Genomic DNA, 7,343 nt, shown 5'->3' with positions numbered 1-7,343 from the left:
TCTTTCACTTCTTTGGTCACCTTTATCCCTAGGTATTTTATAGATTTTGCTGAAACAGTAAATGGGAGTGATTTCTGGATGTCTTCTTCTTCTTCTTCTTCTTCTTCTTCTTCTTCAGAGTTAGTGTTTGCATAAAGCAATGCAACTAATTTTTGTACATTTATTTTGTAGCCTGATACTTTGCTATATTGCCTAATATCTTCCAGCAGTTTTCTGCTGGATTCTTTAGGTTTTTCTATGTATACTATCATATCATCTGCAAATAGTGAGAGCTTGACTTCTTCCCTTCCAATCTGTATTCCTTTGATTTTTCTCTCTTGCCTGATTGCTATGGCAAGAACTTCCAATACTATGTTGAAGAGTAATGGTGACAGTGGACAGCCCTGTCTAGTCCCCGATCTCAGGGGGAATACTTTCAGCTTCTGTCCATTGAGTATGATGTTGGCTGTAGGTTTGCTATATATGTATTCCACTATCTTGAGGAAATTACCATCTATTCCCATTTTTTGTAGAGTTTTGAGCATGAATGGGTGTTGAATTTTGTCAAAGGCTTTCTCTGCATCTATTGAGATAATCATGTGGCTTTTGGCTTTGCTTTTATTGATGTGGTGAATGACATTGACTTATGGATGTTGAACCAGCCTTGCATTCCTGGGATGAATCCCACTTGGTCGTGAAGAACAATTTTTTTGATGTGCTGCTGTATCCATTTGGCCAAGATCTTGTTTAATATTTTGGCATCTAGGTTCATCAGAGATATTGGTCTGTAGTTTTTCTTTTTTGTTGTGTCCCTATCTGCTTTTGGTATCAGGGTGATGTTGACTTCAAAGAAGGTGGGAGTATTCCTGTTTCTTCAATCTTATGGAAAAATCTTAAGAAGTATGGGTACTCACTGTTTCCTGAAAGTTTTGTAGAATTTGTTTGTGAAGCCATCTGGTCCAGGACTTTTGTTGTTGGGGAAAGTCTTAATAACGGTTTCAATTTCTTTGTCTGTGATTGGTGCATTTAGGTTTTGTAGTTCTTCTTGGTTCAGTTTTGGAAGGGCATATGTTTCTAGGAATTGTTCCATTTCTTTCAGATTCTCTAGCTTGGTGGTGTATAGTTTTTCATAGAAGTTTTGCATGATTTTCTGGATTTCTGTGGTGTCAGTTGTGATATCTCCTCCATCATTTACAATTCTATTAATTTGAGTCTTCTCTCTTTTTTGTTTGGTGATTCTGGCTACGGGTTTGTCAATTTTGTTTAATCTTTCAAAGAACCAACATTTGGCTTCATTTATCTTTTGTATGGTTATCTTATTTTCAATGTTGTTTATTTCTGCTCTAATTTTAGTGATTTCTGTCCTTCTGGTTGCCTCAGGGTTCCTTTGTTCCTCTTCCCCTAAACCCTTGAGGTGTGCAGTAAGGTCATTCATTTGAGATTTTTATTGTTGTTTACTATGTGATTGTATGGCTATAAGTTTCCCTCTTAATACTTCTTTAGCTATTTCCCAAATATTTTGATAGGTTGTGTCTTCATTTTCATTTGTTTCCAGGAACTTTTGAATTTCTTGCTTGAGTGACTCTCTGACCCAGTGGTTCTTAAGGAGTATGTTGTTTAGTTTCCAAATTCTGTGACTTTTAATAATTTTCTGTTTGTTGTTAAATGTTAGTTTTACTCCACTGTGGTCTGAGAAGATACTTGGGATGATTTCAGTGTTCTTGAATTTATTGATGCTGTCTTTGTGGCCTAACATGTGGTCTATCCTTGAGTATGTTTTATGTGGATTTGAAAAGAATGTGTATTCCAATTTTTTGGGATGAAGGACTCTGAAAATGTCCAACAGGTCTAGTCTGTCAATCTCTTAATTTTATTCTTTTGTATCTTTGTTGATTCTCTGCTTTGTTGATCTGTCAAAGTGTGAGAGTGGGTTGTTAAAGTCTCCCACTATTATTGTATTACTATTGATTTATTTTGATGTTCTTTCAGTAGGTGCTTGATGTATTTAGATGGTCCCTCATTGGGGGCCAAGATGTTAATAATTGTTAAGTCTTCTTGTCTGATTGATCCTCTAATAATTATGTAATGTCCTTGCCTATCTTTTATTACTTTATTTAATTTAAAATCTATTGTGTCTGAGATGAGAATGACTGTTCCTTCCTTTTTCTGTGGTCCATTAGCCTGTATGATAGTCTTCCATCCTTTCACTTTAAGTCTGTGTTTATCTTGTTGTGTCAGATAGGATTCTTGTAAGTAGCATATGGTTGGGTTATGTTTTCTGATCCATCCCCCCACCCTGTGCCTTTTTATGGGTGAGTTTAAGTTATTGACATTTATTGATATTGTGGATTTAATGTATTGTAGTGCCATTGTTCAATGAGTTTTTAATTGCTCTGATATATGGCAAGTATTATAGTGAAGTTCTTGTTTATAAGAGATCTTTCAGGGCCGGCTTGGTGATGGTTGCCTCCTTTAACTGTTGTTTGTCTAAGAAGGTTTTGATCCCTCTATCTAGTTTGAACGAAAGTCTAGCAGGATATATTATCCTTGGTTGAAACCCTTTTTCATTCAGGGCTCAGTAGATATCTTGCTATTCTCTTCTGGCTTTTAGAGTTTGAGTGGAGAAGTATGAAGATAATCTTATGGGTATTCCCCTGTATGTGACTTTTTGTTTTTCTCTTGCAGCCTTTAGGATCCTTTCTTTATCCTTACTTCTTCTCATTGTGACTATGATGTGTCTTGGTGTCTTCAGGTCTGGGTTGATTCTGTTTGGAACTCTCTGGGCCTCTTGAATCTTGATGTCCTTTCTGTTATTCAGGTCTGGGAAGTTTTCTTCTATAATTTCCTCTAGAATGGTTCCTTCCCCTTCCTCTCTTTCTTCCTCTGGCAGGCCAATTATACTTGTTACTTCTTTTGAGATCATCCCATATGTCTCTGTTGTTGTTGTTGTCAGTGTCTCTCAATCTCTTTTTGAGCTCTTTCACCTCTTTCTTATTTTTCTCTAACTCATCCTCTGTCTAATTCTGTTTTCTGCTTCCGTTAGTCTGCTTTCCCTTCCCTCAGCTTCTTTCCTCAGTTCAGCTATTTCAGCTTTTAGTTCTCTAATTGCCTCGAGATAATCAGTATTTTCCTTGGGGGTCTCAACTGTTGTTTCCCTAATACTGCCATCCCTTTCCTCCAAAGTTGTTTTCATTTCTGTGATTAATAAGTTTATTATTGCTTGCATATTTTTGTTATCTGTAGTTTCTTCTGGGCTCTTGTCTTCATTCATTGTAGTAGCAGTTTTATTTGCTCTTGATCTACCCATTTTTTTGATTTATGTGTTTCTTATTTTTATGTTCTGTTGTTCCTCAGCTGTTGTGTTGTGAGTACAAGCAACACTGTACTAAATACCTTTATGACAAGTGCAATCACCAACCTCAGAAATCACAATAGCAACTGAAGCAAGGATTGAAGCAGTTTAATCACTACCAGTTAGCCAAACAATGTCTCCAGTTTGTGAAAAAATAGCAACCAAGTCCAAGTGAAGAAGAAAGAGAAAGGAAAAAAGGGATAGCAAGAATAGACAATTATGCAAATCTACTATCCACTGTATATTCTAGTTGTAGCAAGAGGAGAAAGGGAAGTAGAGCAGAGATACACACATAGAGAGTCCACTCTGAGTCAGATTTCTTCCCCAAAATAATTCACAAATGAATATCAGTGAATTCAGAAAGCCAAATAAGAAGGAAGGAAGAAAGAAAAACAAGATAAAAAAAAGAGAAACAAGAGATAGAAAAGAAAAAAGATAAGAAAAAGAGCTGTAATAAAACAGCAGTGAAAGGAAAGTTTTTTAATTGATTAATTTATTTTTATTTTATTTTATTTTTTTAAGTAGCTAGGAGGAGGGAGAAGGGGAGAGTCTGTAGAGGAGGTAGGTGTAGTGAAACAAGTTCCTCTAGCAATGGATAAGATGCTCAATCCTCTAGCAATGAAAGATTCCTAAGAGTTAACTCTTGTCAACCTGAAGGAGAGGGGGAAATGGATACTTGTTTATCTAGTATTGATAATAAAATAGAACAAAGTAAAAAGCCTGTACTGTCTTCAGCTTGGATGGCTCCAGATTGCCTCAGGCCCCCTGAGCAGAGGCAGCTGATTGTTGAGAAAATAAAGCAAACAAACAAACAAAAAACCTCTGGCGGTCCTTCCCTGTCTGAGTAAGGCTCTGCTTGGTGGAATAGTTTTAGCTGGAATTGGCCACTTAGAAAGAAGAAAGGCCAAGCCTTTCAGAAAGGAATAGAGTTGGAGTTGGAATGACATCCCCTGGTGGGACAGGAATCTTGGTAAAGAAAGAAGCTCAGTAGGGGAGCCTGCTAGGAGCAGATCTCTGCCCTCCAGGGACTGGTTATGGGGGGAGGGGGTGCACTTCAGGAATAATAATCTTAAAAAAATTTTTTTCCTTTCTTTTTACTCTATTTTCTAACCTAAACTGAGTTATAGTCACCTCCTTGGTGTCACCGCTAGGACCCCTTATTACTGTCCTGCTAAAGGCAAAAAATCCTACCGTTTCTAGTAGATGTTGTCGGAGCTCAAGCCACTAGCAGCTTCTCAGTCCGGTATCTTCCAGAATCTCCCAAGAGACCATATTCTAAAACATGGCAGTGGATGAAACATCAGAGACCTTTGGTTAATGAATATCAGACACCTACCTTTTCTTTCTCCACACTAGGAAAAAGCCCCTCAATTAATTAGCTATAAGTAAAGTGAAGTAAGAAGTTAAGAATGAGGGAATTATGTCTGGTAGAACAATTTTAGGAAGAGTAGTAATGCCTAGGGAACACACCAGACTCAGAAATAGCTTCCAGATGATGATGATGATGATTCCTTCTTTTCTTTCTTCTTCTCCTTCTCCTCCTCCTTCTCCTTCTTCTTCTTTTGCTACCAGGGTTATTGCTGAGTGCCTGCATGAGGAATCCACCTCTCCTAAGTAGCCATCCCACCCTTTTTTTCTTGCCTTTTTATTAAGACAGAGAAAAATTGAGAGGGGGTTAAGAGAGAGAGGGAGAGAGAGAGAGAAAGGCACTTGAAGTGCTTGCTTCACTACTCTGTGAATTTTCACCCCCCTTCCTGCAGTGGGGAAGCAGGGACTCAAAACCCAGGTCCTTGCACATGGTAATGTGTACACAGGTGTGTGCCACACCTCTCTGCCTACCCCAACCCCCAGATCCCAAGATGATATCTAAGCTCCCAACACACAAAGCCAAGGTTGGGGTACACATCTTGTAGTCATTAGCTTCAATGATATTTTATCTAAATTAGAAGAGAGATCCTTCTCAAGCTCCCTTTCTGCTGTCCTGCAAGAAATTGCCATAATAGGGAGTCAGGCGGTAGTGCAATGTGTTAAGCACACATGGTGCAAAGCATTAATGGACCAGCATAAGGATCCTGGTTTGAGCCCCAGCTCCCCACCTGTACGGGAGTCGCTTCAAAGGCAGTGAAGCAGGTCTGCAGGTGTCTATATTTCTCTCCCTCTCTCTGTCTTCCCCTCCTCTCTCCATTTCTCTCTGTGCTATCCAACAGCAACAACAATAACTACAACAATAAAACAACAAGGGCAACAAAAGGGAATAAATAAACTAAATATTAAAAAAAAGAAATTGCCATAATAATTTCTCCAGTGAGATTTCACCTAATAGTAATAACATCTGTACTCAGCCAGATGTGCTACCACCAGGCCCCACAGTTATAAACGTTTCACATCTCAAATTATTGTCTTTCATGTAGCATTTGTAAGACATAGTTAATTGTTCTATGATTTTGTGCTTTGAGAAGGTTCAGAAGTCCAGGCATTCCTCTGAAAATAAAACATTTTTAGTGTAGAAAGTAAAACAATAAGGCTGGGCTAGGGAGACAGTATAATGATTCTGCAAAACTCTTTCATGCCTGAGGCTCAGAGGCCCCAGGTTGAATCCCTACCACCACCATAAGTCAGAACTAGTCTGGGGCTCTCCCTCTCTCCACCTCCCTCTCCCCCACTCCCTCTTACTCTCCCTCTTACTCTTCCCCCCCGCTTCCTCTATCTCCCTCATTAAAAATAAATAAACAGCGGTGGAAGGATCCCGGTTCAAACCCCCTGTTCTCCCCACCTGCATGAGAGTCACTTCACAGGCGGTGAAGCAGGTCTGCAGCTGTCTTTCTCTCCCCCTCTCTGTCTTCCCCTCCTCTCTCCATTTTCTCTCTGTCCTATCCAACAATGATGAATCAATAACAACAATAATAACTACAGCAGCAATAAAACAAGGCTAACAAAATGGGGGAAAAGCAATTAAAAATTTAAAATGAGGGTCACTTAAAAAAAGAGAGAAAAATAAATAAGTAGGATCTTTTTGTAGCTCATAAGCATGATGATTGGGTTTTCACATTGGCTAGGTGAAATGTGCCAAACCTTGTTATGATGTCAGTGTGTTACCCGCCTGATATACAAATTATATATATATATATATATTTTTTTTTTTTTTTAAAGAAAAAGAAAGTAAAAACTAAGGTATGATGATTTGAAAAAAGTTTAAGACTTCCAAAAGAGCCTCCTACATACCATTACTGAGGGATGAAGGTGAATCTTTCTCTCTTGAAGAGAGTTAGATACATTATTTTCTGTCTTTCCATTTCTAGAGATGCTAGTTGTGGTTATGATTACAATGGTTTTCTCTCCATTCCATGCTTTTCACATGTTACTCATGTTTACCATTTGCTTTGGGTTTCACGCCATTCTGTCATAGTCTCCATGCACTCTTTTTTCCTGGGCTTTACTCCCACCTCACGTTGCTGGTTCATTTCAGAACAAATTTATTGTTTTATCGAGACAGCAATAGTCTGCCCACTCTTCCAAGAGCAGGACAGAAAAGGCATCTAGAGACTCAGACTCAGATATACTTCAGTAGGGAGAGGTAAATGCTTTATTTATTTTTTATTATTTTTTAAAGATTTTATTTATTTATGAGAAAGATAGGAGGAGAGAGAAAGAACCAGATATCACTCTGGCACATGTGCTGCCGGGGATCAAACTCAAGACCTCATGCTTGAGAGTCCAAAGCTTTATCACTGTGCCACTTCCTGGACCACGGTAAATGCTTTATTATCTCTCACCAACGTGTCTTTATAATGGAGAAAGTCCACCTTAACCAACTAACCAGTCACATTTATCATCATTAATCTGAAGACCAGCAAAGCGAAGTGCACAGTATGACCCATGATGTACACTAACTAAAATGTTCAACTTGAATCAATAACTCATATCTGACTTCCTTTCATAGGAAATGAAAGAGATAAAGAAAGAAATAAAATAATACCATGAAAAAAAGGTAGATTCAGAAATATAAGTCTAT

At 38.3% G+C, this 7,343-nt stretch overlaps 1 non-coding gene across 1 annotated transcript; it reads left to right on the top strand.

Annotated features, from left to right (window-relative positions):
* The first annotated feature begins 6,338 nt into the window (after positions 1-6,338).
* LOC132538546 (small nucleolar RNA U13) lies at positions 6,339-6,437 on the top strand. The gene has a single exon (XR_009549894.1). It is a non-coding gene; the product is annotated as a small nucleolar RNA U13 (small nucleolar RNA).
* Positions 6,438-7,343: the final 906 nt, after the last annotated feature.

Source organism: Erinaceus europaeus, chromosome 4 (genome assembly GCF_950295315.1).
Source record: "Erinaceus europaeus chromosome 4, mEriEur2.1, whole genome shotgun sequence".
Taxonomy (NCBI): domain Eukaryota; kingdom Metazoa; phylum Chordata; class Mammalia; order Eulipotyphla; family Erinaceidae; genus Erinaceus; species Erinaceus europaeus.
Note: the sequence above shows the minus strand (reverse complement) of the source record. Positions and strands in the feature narration are given on the sequence as shown.